Source organism: Sceloporus occidentalis, unplaced genomic scaffold (genome assembly GCF_023333645.1).
Source record: "Sceloporus occidentalis isolate IW3139 unplaced genomic scaffold, rSceOcc1.0.p SCAF_3, whole genome shotgun sequence".
NCBI lineage: Eukaryota > Metazoa > Chordata > Lepidosauria > Squamata > Phrynosomatidae > Sceloporus > Sceloporus occidentalis.
This window is the reverse complement of record NW_028316983.1, coordinates 18,667,866-18,683,199: the sequence shown is the minus strand read 5'-3', so window position 1 is coordinate 18,683,199 and position 15,334 is coordinate 18,667,866.

The following is a 15,334-nucleotide window of genomic DNA, read 5'->3' as shown; positions in this document are numbered from 1 at the left end:
AAGATATCATTGTGCTGAATACTAAAATACAAACTCCCTGTTTCAAGCAGTTACCTGATGCAAAAAAAGAAGGCTGCAATCACCCATGAGTGGTGTTTGAACATGCACATCTCTTGTTATTGTAAAATTGGTTAAGGACAGTCATTAGTTTCTGAACACATTGGTTGGGAAGAGAAATATTAGTTCAGAAACATTAATTTTGAACAAATGTTTACAATTAACACATAATTTAATTTCTAATCAAGCCTGGTATGAAATTGAATACACCACATCTAATCCTATCCTGAACACAATAGAAATGATACTAGAAATGCAGATCAAACTGTCATCTGTTTTTTAGGGAGTGAGGAGTGGATTAGGTTAACTTGTGCATGAACTCCACAGTTATTGTAGACTAGACAAGGCAAGCACTGAACAATGTAAAACCTAGGCTCTCAGTTGTTTTTTCAGATGTGTACTCCCAGCATAGGATTGTGATCATACAGCATCATCAGTGTGCAGAGTGCATTATAGATTTTAAAAAACAGGTCCCTGTCCTGAAGATCCTATAGTTTAAAAATGAACAATGGGAGGAATAGTGGAGACAGGGATAAACAGGGGAGCAAGATATGGTTGTTTCAACTGCACCTCGTTAAGTTTATTTCTTTATTAAAATTGTATTTAAAAAAACACCAAGAAAGACATAATATAAATAAATAACAAAATAGTAGTTTGTCCATTTGCTTCGTTATTTTAATATCTGTTTGCTGATCTCCTATTTACTGTATATCCTTAATTCTGTACTTCCCTTTGTTTATCTGTTTTTGTAAGACATTTTTCCCTTAATGTTTCCAACTTCTGAGTTGATTAATCCAATTTTACCTTTGTCTCTTCAGTTGTTAGTTGAAATTCAGTTGTTTTGGACCTTATTTTAGCTATATAAATAGTCTTCATTTCCTAATCTTTTTTTTGGTGGGTAACCTTCAGCCAGTAATATCTCTGTACCTAGCCTTTGAATTTTACCTTTCTCTCCCAGGATTTTGGGGATAATAAAAACTGAGAGGAGGAGCAGGCACACCATCGTGAACAATTTGGTGGAATGGTGGTCTAACATTATGACCCATAAAGAAACAAACATTGCAGTTAGAGGACTGTGCCATGGATGTCTATGAGGGATCTGTTCTGGACCCCACTCCCATTGATAATAAAAAACATGGGACCTCAAGTCCTGTTATTTTCTATGGCATATTTTCTATGGCAATGCAACATGCTCAAATCCACGGATGGCAAGCCCACATATAAGAAGAGACCACTGTATAATGAACATATAAAAATGTCAGTCCTGACATTACAGGATTCCTCTTTCTGGATCACACTAGCTTATAGAACATGAAAAACTTACTAGTTCGTTTCAAACTGTGCATCTGAAAAAGATCCAAGAACAGCACTGTTCTCTTTCGGCCTTTTCATCAAAGCTTCTTGGAGTCTTAATGTTTGCTATTTTGTTTTAAAGGCACTGTTTCTGTAGTTTGTCCATGATTAATGAGAGTTTCTCCTGAGGCCCAAGATTTTCCCTTGGATGGTGTGCACTTCTGCTGAGGTGAGCAAAGAAACCTTGAAGAAAATAGGTCCTCTGACTCAATGCTCCTCACGTAGTATCCCTGTGGACTTTCCTGAAATGGATAATCCTTCAGATCAGAGTCACATTGTTAGGTTGGACTGTGGAAGAGTTTTTTTTTGTCCCTGCAGGGGACAAAACATGTTTACACCATGAGAAAAAGGATGATGCTCCTTGTACCAAGTGACAGAATCGATGTGTTTCCACCAACAGAGAGTGTAAGTTCTCTGTCAGCCACAGAAGGAGAGTAAAATTAGAGTGACATTTAGTGAGATGTGAGAAAAAGCAACCTATTCCAATGCAATTAGAATCCCTTGAGATCAATGGATATGTTGGCTTGAGGAGTCTGGGAAGTATAGTCCGAAAAAGTAACTTTCCCAGGTTCTGGGAAATATAGAATTATGGAAGCTAGTGCAAGCTGCCCACTAGCTGGACAGCCTGAACTCTAGCAGAAAAAGCACATCTTCCTAGATGGTGCACATGCAATCTTTTTGGATGCTGTGCAGATCAAAACAGCACAATGAACAATGTTAATAAAAGAGAAATGTTTTTAAAAATATTTGTAACATTTAAAAAACAAAAAAACAAAAACAAACAAACAAACAAAAAAAAAAACGGGGCACCAACCTGCCCCTTACAGTTTTCACAGAACTGGGGCAAAGCAGGGGTGTACCTACAGGGGGTGCAAAATAGGGACATTAAATAAATAAAATAATAAATAAAACTTTTATTTGTATCCTGCTTTTCTGTGATGAGACAAGCCCTTCCAAATAGAATTCTATACCAGGCCTGCACAACATATGTCCTGCAAGTGTGGAATTTGCTAGACCTTGAGGATTTTGCTGAGTTTGACTTCCAGAAAATATCAGGATAGTTGAAGTCACCCATCACGACCACATCTCTCCTTTCTGAGTGTGTGGTCATCTGTTCTAGAAAGACATCATCAAATTCTTCAGTCTGACTTGACGGTCTGTAGTAGACTCCCACAATAACATCCCTGTTGTTTCCCTCCCCTTTAATTTTTATCCAGATGCTCTCCACCTGGCTTCCAGGATTGATGTCCTGGATCTCTTCATTGGTGTAAATGTCCTTGACATATAAGGCTATTCCTCCTCCTTTCCTGTTTGGCCTGTTTCTCTTAAAAAGGTTATACCCCTCTATTTCTACATTCCAATCATGAGACTCATCCCACCAGGTTTCAGTGATGCCTATTATATCATATTTGCTTTGTTGTGCTAGGAGTTCAAGTTCATCTTGCTTATTTCCCATTTTCCCATGCTCTGTGCATTAGTATAGAGACATCGCAGACCATGGGTCCCCTTTACTTGCTGCCTGAGCAGGGTTTTTTTTTTTTTTTTGCCTCCCACTTTTGGGTCTTTGCACTGTTTGTCTTATTCCCTCTATGACAGTTTGACTATTTTCTCCAGCCCTTTTCCCTTCCAGAATACTGTCTCCCTCCCCCACATAACTCAGTTTAAAACCCTCCTGATCAAATTTTTGAGACTACTGGCAAAAGCATTTCTGCCAACTGGCATGAGATGCAACCCATCCCTTGCCAGAAGTCCCTCCTCATGGAACCTCAGACCATGATCCAAAAATCCAAATCGTTCTTGGTGGCACCATCTATGGAGCCAGTTATTCACCTCTGCTATTTTCCTCTCCCTTCCTGAACCATGCCCTTCGACTGGCAGAAGAGATGAGATGACAACCTGTGCATCCATTTCTTTCAGCTTCCTACCCAGCATCTAGTAATCCCTTCTGATATTCTGAAGGCTGTGTCTTCCAGTATCATTGGTTTCGACATGGACCAAAAGAAAGGGGTGATGGTCAGTAGACTTGACAAGTCTTTTCAGCCTCTTGTTACATCATGGATCTTTGCCCCAGGGAGACAACACACCTCCCAAAACATTTTGTTAGGCCCACAAACCACTGGTTCAGTGCCTCTCAGCAAGGAGTCCCCCACAACCACCCGGGGCTTAGCAGCGGCTGTTCCCTTTGGTGGTACTCTCAAGTTCCCCTGCTCTGTCCCTGAAGTCTGTCCCTGCTACTGATCCTCATCATCCTTGATAAGAGAGAGAGGTTCAAATTAATTCTGTAGCTGCAAGCTCACAGAATGTTCCCTGGTTTCCTTACTTCTGTGTGTGACCTTCCTCCAACTATCTATTTCTGTTGTATGTGAAGTGACCCCCTCCTCCACAGCAACTTTTTCTGTGTGTTTCCCATTCAGGAACATCTGGTTTGTTCTGGTCAGGAAAACCTCTTGCTTCCTATGATGCAGAAGTGTAACTACCTGGGCCTCCAGCTGCTGTACTTTCACTTCTAAGAGGGCTACCAACTTGCACTCAGTGCAGGTGAAGTGCCCCACATCTGTAGGCAAGAAGACAAACACCCCACAAGTGTTGCAGGAGACTGCAGCAGGCCCTTCAGTGTTCATACTGAAAAATCTTAAGGAGGCACTGAACAAGACTGTGGGCTTCCCCTGTTAAACACCAGAGTAAAGAACCCCTGTGGGCCTGGCCTTTGTCCCCAAACTCTGTTAGCGAGCTCAGTCAACTGAGACTCTAGTTATGTACAAAGCTCCTTGCTACTAGCTCCTTCCAGAGGCAAGTCTCTGACTCACTTCCTCTGAGTAAGTCCCCACAAGCCCCTTAAGGGAATGGTAAACTTGCTGCAGCCTGTTTACATGATGTAGGGCCAAATCCTCAAATTGGGTACAGACTGTCTTTAGAACACCTGCACCCAATTTGGGAGTTCCTCCCCCTAACTGAAATTTAAATAACTTACCTTTTGCTGCTGGTTTTTGTCTCTCTTTCCAGCAACAAAAGCTGCTGCCTTCACTCATCATTGCAGTGAACTGTCTGGCACTACTGCTGTGGGCACAAATTGCTCTGGTGTCAGCTTTGATAGCATGGCTGGGTCCTTTGTTCTGAACTCATCAGTGGCAATGGGCAATGAATGGGGGCTGTGTGGGAAGCTAGCCACCCATCATTTTTTGCAAGAGGTAAAAACCCATAGCAAAAGAAAGCAGGTAAGGGGGAGAGTTTTGTCAAAATACTCTGGGGGAAGCCCAGAGTATTCTGGCAAGTGTAGACCCACTCAAAGTGGCAAGTAAGGCATATTATGCTAGTCTTTGTCCAGGGCACCCAACTTCAGGGTTTATCAGCCTTTTGATTTGCAAAGTTTATCCCTCAACTTCAGTTCCCTATGAAATCAGAATACCAGCAATACTTCACTAAGGGCCAATACAGATTGCCATAAAGGGGCAGTTTGATGCTGCCCCTCTGAGTCCCAGATCAGGGCCATGGCAACTTATTATTATTATTATTATTATTATTATTATTATTATTTGTATCCCGCCTCTCCCTGTATTGGATCAAGGCTAGAACAGAACAGATCTAGAACAGGTCTAGAATAGATGACCACACACCTGATCCTAACCAACAAGGATGACCAAGTTAATGGAGTGCAAGGGGTGGGATCATTAGGTGGAAGTGACCATGTTCTCCTGGAGTTTGTTATACAATGGAAAGGAGAAGCCAGACATAGTCAGATTTTAGTAAACTTAGAGAAATATTGGGGGTGATCCCATGGTCAGGAATACTAAAAGAGAAGGGAGTTCAAGATGGATGGGGGTTTCTCAAAAGGGAGATACTGAAGGCACAATTTAAAATAGTTCCAATGAGGAAGAAAAATGGGAGATGTCTCAAGAATCCAGGATGGATGACTAAGGAACTTTCAACTGAGCTAAATTTTTAACAGAACAATGTACAAGAAATGGAAAAACGGGGAAATCACCAAAGAGGAATTCAAACAAATAGTGAGGACATGTAGAGGTAAAGTCAGAAAAGCTAAAGTGCAGAATGAACTCAGGCTTGCTAGAGAGGTTAAGAACAACAAAAAGGGCTTTTTGGGGTATGTCCGCCACAAAAGGAAGAAGAAGGAAACGGTAGGGCCATTGCATGCAGAAGATGGCAAAATGCTAAGAGGGGACAGAGAAAAGGCAGAATTACTGAACACCTTCTTTGCCTCAGTCTTCTCAGAAAAGGCAAAGGGTGCTCAACCTCAGGAAAATGGAGCAGAGGACAGAATAGGGGAAATTCAGCACAGAATAAGTAAAAAAGTACAGGAATACCTGTTTAATCTAAACGAATATATGTCTCCAGGACCAGATGAACTACATCCAAGGGTACTAAAAGAACTGGCAAATGTAATATCGGAGCCATTGGCAATAATCTTTGAAAACTCCTGGAAAACAGGAGAAATCCCAGTAGACTCAAGGAGGGCAAACGTTGTCCTCATCTTCAAAAAGCAAAAAAAGAGGATCTCAACAATTATCGTCCAGTTAGTCTGACATCAATAGCAGGAAAGATTCTAGAGCAGATCATTAAACAGAGAGTCTGTGAACATCTAGAAGGCAATGCCATAATCACAAAAAGTCAACATGGGTTTCAGAGAAACAATTCGTGCCAGACAAATCTGATCTCTTTCTTTGACAAAATGACCAGCTTGGTAGATGAAGGGAATGCTGTGGATATAATATATCTTGATTTCAGTAAGGCCTTTGACAAGGTTTCTCATGACATTCTTGCAAACAAGCTTGTAAAATGTGGGATAGACAAGGTAACTGTTACATGGACTTGTAATTGGTTGACCGGCCAAAGCCAAAGGGTGCTCAACAATGGCACCTTTTCATCCTGGAGAGAAGTGACCAGTGGGGTCCCACAGGGCTCTGTCCTGGGCCCAGTGTTATTCAACATCTTTATCAATGACCTGGATGACAAAATTGGGAGCATACTTATCAAATTTGCAGATGACACCAAATTAGGAGAATAGCTAATACTCCAGAGGACAGGTTCAACATTCAAAATGACCTGAATAGACTTGAAAGCTGGGCCAAAGCTAACAAAATGAAATTCAACATGGAGAAATGTAAGGTACTGCATTTAGAGCAGAAAAATAAAATGCACAAATATAGGATGGGGGACACCTGGCTGAATGAGACTACATGTGAAAGGGATCTAGGAGTCCAAGTAGACCACGAGTTGAACATGAGTCAACAGTGCGATGCGGCAGCTAAAAAGGCCAATGCAATTTTAGGCTGCATCAATAAAAGTATAGTGTCTAGATCAAGAGAAGTAATAGTGCCATTCTATTCTGCTCTGGTCAGGCCCCACCTGGAATATCGTGTCCAGTTCTGGGTACCACAATTTTAAAAGGATGTTGAGAAACTGGAGCGTGTCCAAAGGAGGGCTCCTAAAATGGTGAAGGGTCTGGAAACCATGCCCTATGAGGAACGCCTTAGGGAGTTGGGGATTTTTAGCTTGAAGAAGAGAAGGTTAAGAGGTGATATGATAGCCCTGTTTAAATACTTGAAGGGATGTTGGAGCTATCTTGTTTTCTGCTGCTCCTGAGACTAGGATCCAGAGCAATGGATGCAAGCTCCAGGAAAAGAGATTCCACCTCAACATTAGGAGGAACTTCCTGACAGTAAGGGCTGTTACACAGTGGAACACACTCCTTCAGAATGTAGTGGAGTCTTCCTCCTTAGAGGTCTTTAAACAGAGGCTGGATGGTCATTTGTTGGGGATGCTTTGATTTAGATTTCCTGCATGGCAGAATGGGGTTGGACTATATGACCCTTGCGGTCTCTTCCAACTCTATGATTCTATGATTCTAAGCCTGGGCAGAATTCACGGTTACCTAAAATCACCTATGTAGACAAGCCCTTAGTGGAACCAAGTCATAAATATTTGGTCATAAATATTAGGAAGGTGATGGTGACAAGAGAATAAACTGCACACACATTTTGGGCCACAGGATAGGTGAGGGAAAGGGCAGGATATGCCACATACCACTTTTACTGGGTTTCAAAGGTAGATACCCAGTGCTCTCATTATATAAACCATACCCTCCAACATTTTACAGATGAAAACCAGGACATGTAAGGTCAAGTGATAACAAACAACAAAAACACAAGCTGGGAGAGGTTGCAGCAGTCTTGAGTTAACTCAGCGCAAACTAGTTTTGCACTTTGGATTCAGTCTGCAGCAACTGAAGTAAACTGAGAACACAGTGAGAACATGGGGCAGAGGGGGGAGGGAGACAAACTGGGACATTTAAAGGGACATTGAAAAGTGGGATGAAATGATGAATTGGGACTGTCTCTGCCAAACTTGACAGATGGAAGATATGATTGCATTTCATTAAACATACGTTGGCCTAAGTCCAGCCCCTCCAGATATTGCTGGACTGGAACATCCAGCATTACTCACCTGGAAAGTTACACTTGCCCCATTTTACATTTCACTACAGTGAGATCCAAGTAAATTCAGCTTTGTTAAGTAAAACCTTTAGATTTACAGCGGCCTAAAAGAGCTGCCAAGGTTTTTGAAAAGCCAGAAACAAATTGCACTAGGATCTTTTTGCTCTGTTTTCCCAAGGATCTATTCAACTTTTCTTGAAGAAGCAGTAATGTGTGGTTCTTGTTGTGTGCCTTCATGTTGTTTCTCACTTATGGTAACAGCTGGCTTGGGGACTTGGTGGGCTATGATGCTGGAGACCAGGGTTTGATTCCCAGCTTGGCCATGAAATATACTGGGTGGCTTTGGAAAGTTATACTCTCTCAGCCTCCTTAAAGGAAGGCAATGGCAAATTTTCTCTGAACAAATCTTGCCAAAAAACCCCAAACAAAAGCTAATGATAAGTTTGCCTTAAGGTCACCATAAGCTGGAAATGACTTGAAGGTACACAACACATGCACACAAGGTGACCCTATTGCTGGGTTTTCAAGGAGATTATCGCACTGCGTTCTGAGAACGTTCCGTATCATCACGTGATGAGAACGTTCCTGGAACAGATATTACTGCATTAGTAAACTAGAACGTGATCAGAACGTGATCAGAACTGCATTTTACCGCACAGCGATTCCTGAAACCGTTCCGAGAACATATTCCACCAAGGTCGCCTCCGTCTCCTGATTGGCTGAAAGAATGACAGGCAGGGAGGCAGGGAAGCAGGCAGGCGAGTGACTGCAGTGAGGGAAGGGGTGTGTGTGTGAGAGAGAGGGGGGAAAGGAGGAGGGAGGGAAGGGAGGGAAGAAGGAGGGATCGGGAGGAAGGCAGGGAGAAAGAGAAATGGGGAGAGATGAGCCTTGCAAGTTACATCCCAAACCTCCTTTGCAAGGCTGGGAAGAAGGAGGAGCTCCATGCAGGTCTCTTCAAGCCGAAGGAAAGCAAGTTGCCAGGGAGGGACTGGGCCAATGGCAGAGCCCCGGCAGCCATAGCAGCTCTTTAAACCGGTTAGAAAAGAAGAGTCCTCTGCTGTCATCCCAATTCCCCATTTTGGCTGCTTGTCAGCCTTTTGCCTCCTGTGTGTGTGCGCATGTAATGTGTGCCTTCATAGAATCATAGAATCATAGAGTTGGAAGAGACCACAAGGGCCATCCAGTCCAACCCCATTCTGCCATGCAGGAAATCACAATCAAAGCATCCCCAACAGATGGCCATCCAGCCTCTGCTTAAAGACCTCCAAGGAAGGAGACTCCACTACACTCTGAGGAAAGAGTGTGTTCCACTGTCGAACAGCCCTTACTCTCAGGAAGTTCCTCCTAATATTGAAGTGGGATCTCTTTTCCTGGAGCTTGCATCCATTGCTCCAGGTCCTAGTCTCTGGAGCAGCAGAAAACAAGCTTGCTCCCTCATCAATGTGACATCCCTTCAAATATTTAAACAGGGCTATCATATCACCTCTTAATCTTCTCTTCTCCAGGCTAAACATCCCCAGCTCCCTAAGTCGTTCCTTGTAGGGCATGGTTTCCAGACCTTTCACCATTTTAGTCGCCCTCCTTTGGACACGCTCCAGTTTCTCAATGTCCTTTTTGAATTGTGGTGCCCAGAACTGGACACAATATTCCAGGTGGGGCCTGTGAGCTTCCCTCCCCGCTTTAATTCTTGTCTGGCTCTTTGCTATGGAATTCTGGGAGTTGTTTGCTTGCTTTTGTGTGTTGCTCCAAACAGAGGAGCTTTTGTGGGTTCCTTTCTGGAGGGAAGGAGGAGAAGGTCCTGGGCATCCCTGCCATCCTTGCCTCCTGCAGGCTGCCAGCACAGGAGCCCCGCTGGACATGACACTAGAGGCCCCCGCAGAAGCAGCCAGACCCTCTCCCTCTTGCTCTCTGCTCTGGCCCCCCTGTTTCCCTCTCTCTTTCTCTCTCTTTCCCTTCTTTCCTCTTCTCTCACTTGTCCCAACTTTCCTCCCTTCCCTCCCTCCTTCTTTCCCCCCTCACACACACACACCTTCCCTCACTGCAGTCACTCGCCTGCCTGCCTCCCTCCCTGCCTGTCATTCTTTCAGCCAATCAGGAGACGGAGGAATGAGAGAACGGATTTGAGAACAGATAAGAATACCGCACACACCTCTGTTGGAACGTTCTCATCACGTTTCAGCTCTCTGGGAACACATTCATATCTGTACCCTCCTGGAACACATTTGGAACACATTTAAACGTTCTGAGAACCCGATTGGAACACATACTCAAATGCGTTCCGTTCTCATCACGTGATGAGAACGTTCTCAGAACGCAGTGTGATAATCTTCCAAGGGTCGAGAGTTTGTGACTCAGTCCCTTACTGAGTTCCCATGACCGAGTGGGGAATTGAACCCTGAACTCCAGTCCAATGCTAAAACCACCACACCATGCTAGTTAATTGATTGTATTAACAATCAATAAAAGTTATTTTTCTAAACTAACTGAAAAGTAAAGGCAATATATTACTTTTTATGCCCATGCCTGCATTCATCGTGTATTTGACAATATTGTTACTGGAAGAAAAATCACTTGCTTCCTTTAAAATATAATCATGTCAGCTTTCCATTCTGAACCTGTGAAGTAGGCCACGACCAGAGGAGTCAGCAAAGAGTTTCTTAAAGCCGGATGGCGGAAACTTCTTTCCCTGTTGCCTGAAGCTGGGATGCCTCCAGGAATAAAAGGTGATTAAATGCAGGCGCAGACAGCTGCGCAGAGCGAAAGAAAGTGAATCATAAAGAGAGCTGTCAAGAAGCTGTGGGAACGAGGATTAAGCCCGGCCTGAGGAGGAGAAAGCTACAGAATTGGAAACTCTGCCCAACAACAGCAGAGAACTAGGTCTGGGTTTCTCTGAGAAGGAGAGAAAGGAAACTACACACGCATAAAACACACATCTCCAAAGACCAAAAGGAAATTCTAAGTAAGAGTCAAGATGCTGCAATGTGTGAGAAAAGTGCTTTCAAGTCAAAGTATGCACCTTCCAACAAGCACCATTTCAGGGTGGGGTAGTGAAGGAGAGAAACTCATTAAACTAAAAAGGGTCCTGTGGCACCTTCAAGACTCACACAAGTTTGTTGTGTGGTTTAAGCTTTTGTAGGGAAGTGCTGTCCTCTAGGCACATGGGAGATGTGCCTAGAAACTGTCAAAACTTTTGGGATTCTTCCTCTTTCTCCAACCCTCCAAAATGGCAGGAGGCCATTGCTGAGCAAAGTAAACATTTCTCTTGTATGCATCTCTCATATTATTTTTTTTAAAGAAAAAGACAAAGCAAAACAAGGCCGCAAGGAGGGAAAATACCAGATACAATTTACTATTTTATACATTTTAAAATATATATCCCATTCCCATTTTCTGAAGATGCCAGCCACAGATGCTGCCGAAATGTCAGGAAGAAACTTTTCTGGAACATGGCCACATAGCCCGAAAAACCCACAAAAAACTATATCCCATCTTTCTCCCAACATGGGACCCAAGGCAACTCACATCATAAATTAAAACAGTGTACAGTCGCCCCTCCATTTTCATGGATTTTAAATCTGCATCCCTTGTGTATCCATGGGGGGCAAACGGAGGGGCACTATAAAGCCCTACATGGCTTGGGCCTGAGGTACTTGAGGGACAGCATCTCCCCATATAATCCGCCCCACACACTCAGAACATCTGGGAAGAATCTGTTGGAAATTCCTTCGTCCAAATATGTTTCCACTTCCAAGATGGCCTTTTCAGTGGCGGTCCTGCGGATTTGGACCAGTCTTCCCGAGGAGCTCCATCTGATGACCCCCCCCCCCCAGAAACATTTAAAAAGAGGCTTAAAAGCTTTCTCTTTTGTCAAGCCTTCCCCTCTGAAGAATGAAGTTGTGAATTTCCGTTGCCATCGACTCTCTGCCTTACCCTCTTGAAGGATTGTGTTTAGAGTTTATATATTTGTATGATTGTATTATTGGATTTTATCTATTTTTATAGTTTGTAATGGTTTTAATAGTCTGTAAACCGCTTTGATCTATGGAAAAGCGGTATACAAATAAATATTATTATTATTATTATTATTATTATTATTATTATTAAACGGGGCATATGCCCATGGTGCACATGCCCACATGTCTTCATGGGCATGCACTGCCATTCAAGCCAATGGGGCTTGAATATTGGCGAGCTTTCATTTTCGTGGAGTGGTGCTGGTGGTCCGGAATGGACCCTCTGCGAAAAAAGAGAGTCGACTGTATTCCTAAAAGTTAATAGTAACAAAGTTAAAAGACTTGAAAATATAACATTGCATTAACTTTAAAACAATATATTATCTTTACATTGTTTTAAAGTTTGTTGTAGTTGGACGCCTTCAATTCATTTCCATCTTATACTGGTAATATTTTATTTATAAAAATCTTTCTAAAATTGGCACTTGATCTCCTTGTCGCTCAACACTCTTCCCTCTTTTTTTGAGTTGCTGTTTGGGAGTCAAAAGATATAAATTTTTCAACAAACTAGGAGAAAACTTAGAGAAATTACTTTTTTGGTCTACAACTCCCCAAATGGCCTAGCTGCTGTTGGCTGACAGCTTATTAGAGGTGAAGTATTAAAAAAGTAACTTTTCCCCATTTTAAGTATCCTTGAGAGGCAGCTTAACAGAAAACAATTAAGAAGCAGTAATAAGAATCAGGTCTGGACCAGGTTACTGTGCTATGTGGGGTGGAGTAACAATTCATGTTCTTTACTCATCCAGATCAAGTGATACCACCCAAACTAGGATATGTTAGCTTGCTACACAAGAGAAAAATTCCCATAAGCATCTTGGTAGTTATGTTAATAAAACTACAAATCCCAGGATTCCTTAGGATGATCTGTGGCAGTTAGAATGGTATCAAAGTGTTTTGGTAGTGTAGTGTGAACGGGACTATGGGATATTGGAACAGAGAACCAGGAAGGAAATAGAAAGGATGGAGTATTTGATATCCTGCAAAACTTTACAGATGAAAACTGGAACACAGGTGACCAAGCAACATCAGAGTATGTTCAAGATGTCAAAAAATATTTATGGGGAAGAAGGCATAAGGTAGGAGAGGCTGAAGCAGTTTACTTTTGCCTGAGCCTAGAAGGAAAGGCAAAATTCCCCTCCTTCCTCTCCTCGTTGCTGCGTTAACTGAGTTGAAATTACCTGTGCACTTGGAACTCATTTTGCAGCCATTGAACTAAACTGAAGACATAGAGGAGGAAAGAGAAACTGGGACATTTTAAAACAAGCTTTAAAAGTGGGATGATGGCGGCACTGTCCATACCAAATTAGGAAAGTTGCAGGGTATGTTTATCTACTTTTCACTAACCACAAAAAAGCATTTCTTCTTTTGCGCTCTTTCTTGTGTATCTAAGTAAACTTTATTACAATTCCATATTTTCTCTCTTGTGCATATTCCCACATGTGCAAAATAAAGCTAGGCTTTTACATGTCCTTGGCGCAAGGCAGAACGCTATATATGCCTATAAAGCGCTCAGAAAACCTACAGGGTTATATAAATAAGTAATACAGGAATAATTACAAGCTGTAAAAAATAATTACCAAGGGAAACATAAAAAGCATACACCTCTGGTTGGGGGACTCTGCCATTCCCATATTTCTCCCACCCCCGAAGCTGTTATTGTGGACTAATTAGCACTACTGCAAATGTAAAACAGGAAGATATATCCCCAAATCTAAGCAGTTTTAACACCTCCCATCTTTCCTTATGTAATGCATTCCAAGGAAAGTTCATTATATTTATAAGTGCCATAAATCTAAATCATACCAGGCTGTTGTTGGATGCTTCCTTCTGTCCACAAATGTGTACAATTTTACATTAAAGAATAAGAAGATGGGTCTCAGTCACTGAGTACTTTATATGAAGTCCTGGCCTTTGGGCATGTAAGCCAGAATTCAGGTAGGTGGGGCTTGGGCTGTTGCCACGCTGCAGCATTAATGCAGTTTGACTGATTTAACTGTTATGGCTCCATCCTATAGAATCCTAGGATTGCAGTTTGTTGTGGCACCACAGCCCTCTGACAAAGAAGGTGGCTGCCGACTTGGACTGCTCTGAAAAGGGGTTAGATAAATTCATGGCGGTTAGGATGGCCATGTGAGCTTTGAGATTTTTACATCACAAGTAATATGTTTGTGAATTTCACTTGTTGGGGAATGCAATTGCACCCATGTCCTGCTAGCAATTGGTTTCCCACATACCAGGGCCTGGCCTGGCCTCTCAAGATCTGCACACTCTTTTCCTGTTTTCAAGGCAAGCATGGAGAATCTCAAAGCAAGAGTGCTAACTTGAAAAGTGTGGGTACATACATATTATACTTCTCATTCACTAGACTTGGGATTTTTTTAAAAAAAGTTTCAGTGACATACACCATTCTTGGTGTTTAAGGTACCAGTCTCAATGATATCGCCAGGTAATATTCCACTTGTGCAATCACCAGGAACTGCCCTGGTGATATCTTGAGGGATCACCTCTAGGTCCTGGGTTCTGGTATAGAAATCTCAGGTCCTGGGGTAGCTCCACCTGGCAGGCTTTGCTTGGCCACTATGCCAACAGAATACTGGATTAAATAGGTCTTTTGGTCTGATTCAGCATGGCTCTTCCTATGTTCTTTGTTGTTGTTGTTATTGTTGTGTGCCTTCATGTAGTTTTCAACTTATGACAACCCTAAGGTAATCGTATCACAAGGTTTTCTTGACAAGATTTGTTCAGAGGAGGTTTGCCATTGCCTTCCCCTGAGGCTGAGAATATGTGATTTGCCCAAGGTCACCTGGTGGCTTTCATGGCCAAGCTGGGAATCGAACCCTGGTTTCAGAGTCATAGACCAATACTCAGACCACTATGCCACATTGATTCTCAGGATGAGATTTCATGGTCAAGTGGGGATTGAACCCTGGTCTCAATGCTGTAGTCTAACACTCAAACCACTATGCCAAGCTGGCTCTCTTACATCCCTGTAAACTCTCATGCATGCTTCTCTGACCTTTGAAAACATTTTAAAATGGAATGTCCAACACTTCCCTTTAAGAGATATTACAAAAGACAAAAACATAGGGAAACAACCTTGGATAATAAAAGGAAGAGCAAAATATTGATCTTCCCACATGGAAACTATCACTCTTGTTATGCCAAATCCTTATAAACAGCAAACCAAGCTGTTGAGAGCTGACAGGAATCCTGACAAAATGTGGCCACTGAAAAATAGGAAGGCCCTCAACATTTATGCAACTTAAAAAAACATAATGGCAGGGGGAGACCTAAGAGGATAGCCCCTGTCTACAGCTACCCAATGAGCACTAAGCATAGTTAATAACAGTGGAAAGATGCATTTCTGGTAGGGTTTTTTTTTTTTTTTTTGTGGTGGTGCAGGTGGGAGAGAAGACAGTGAACAGGGAGGGCAAAAAGGAAGAAGATGGCTATCTGCAACCC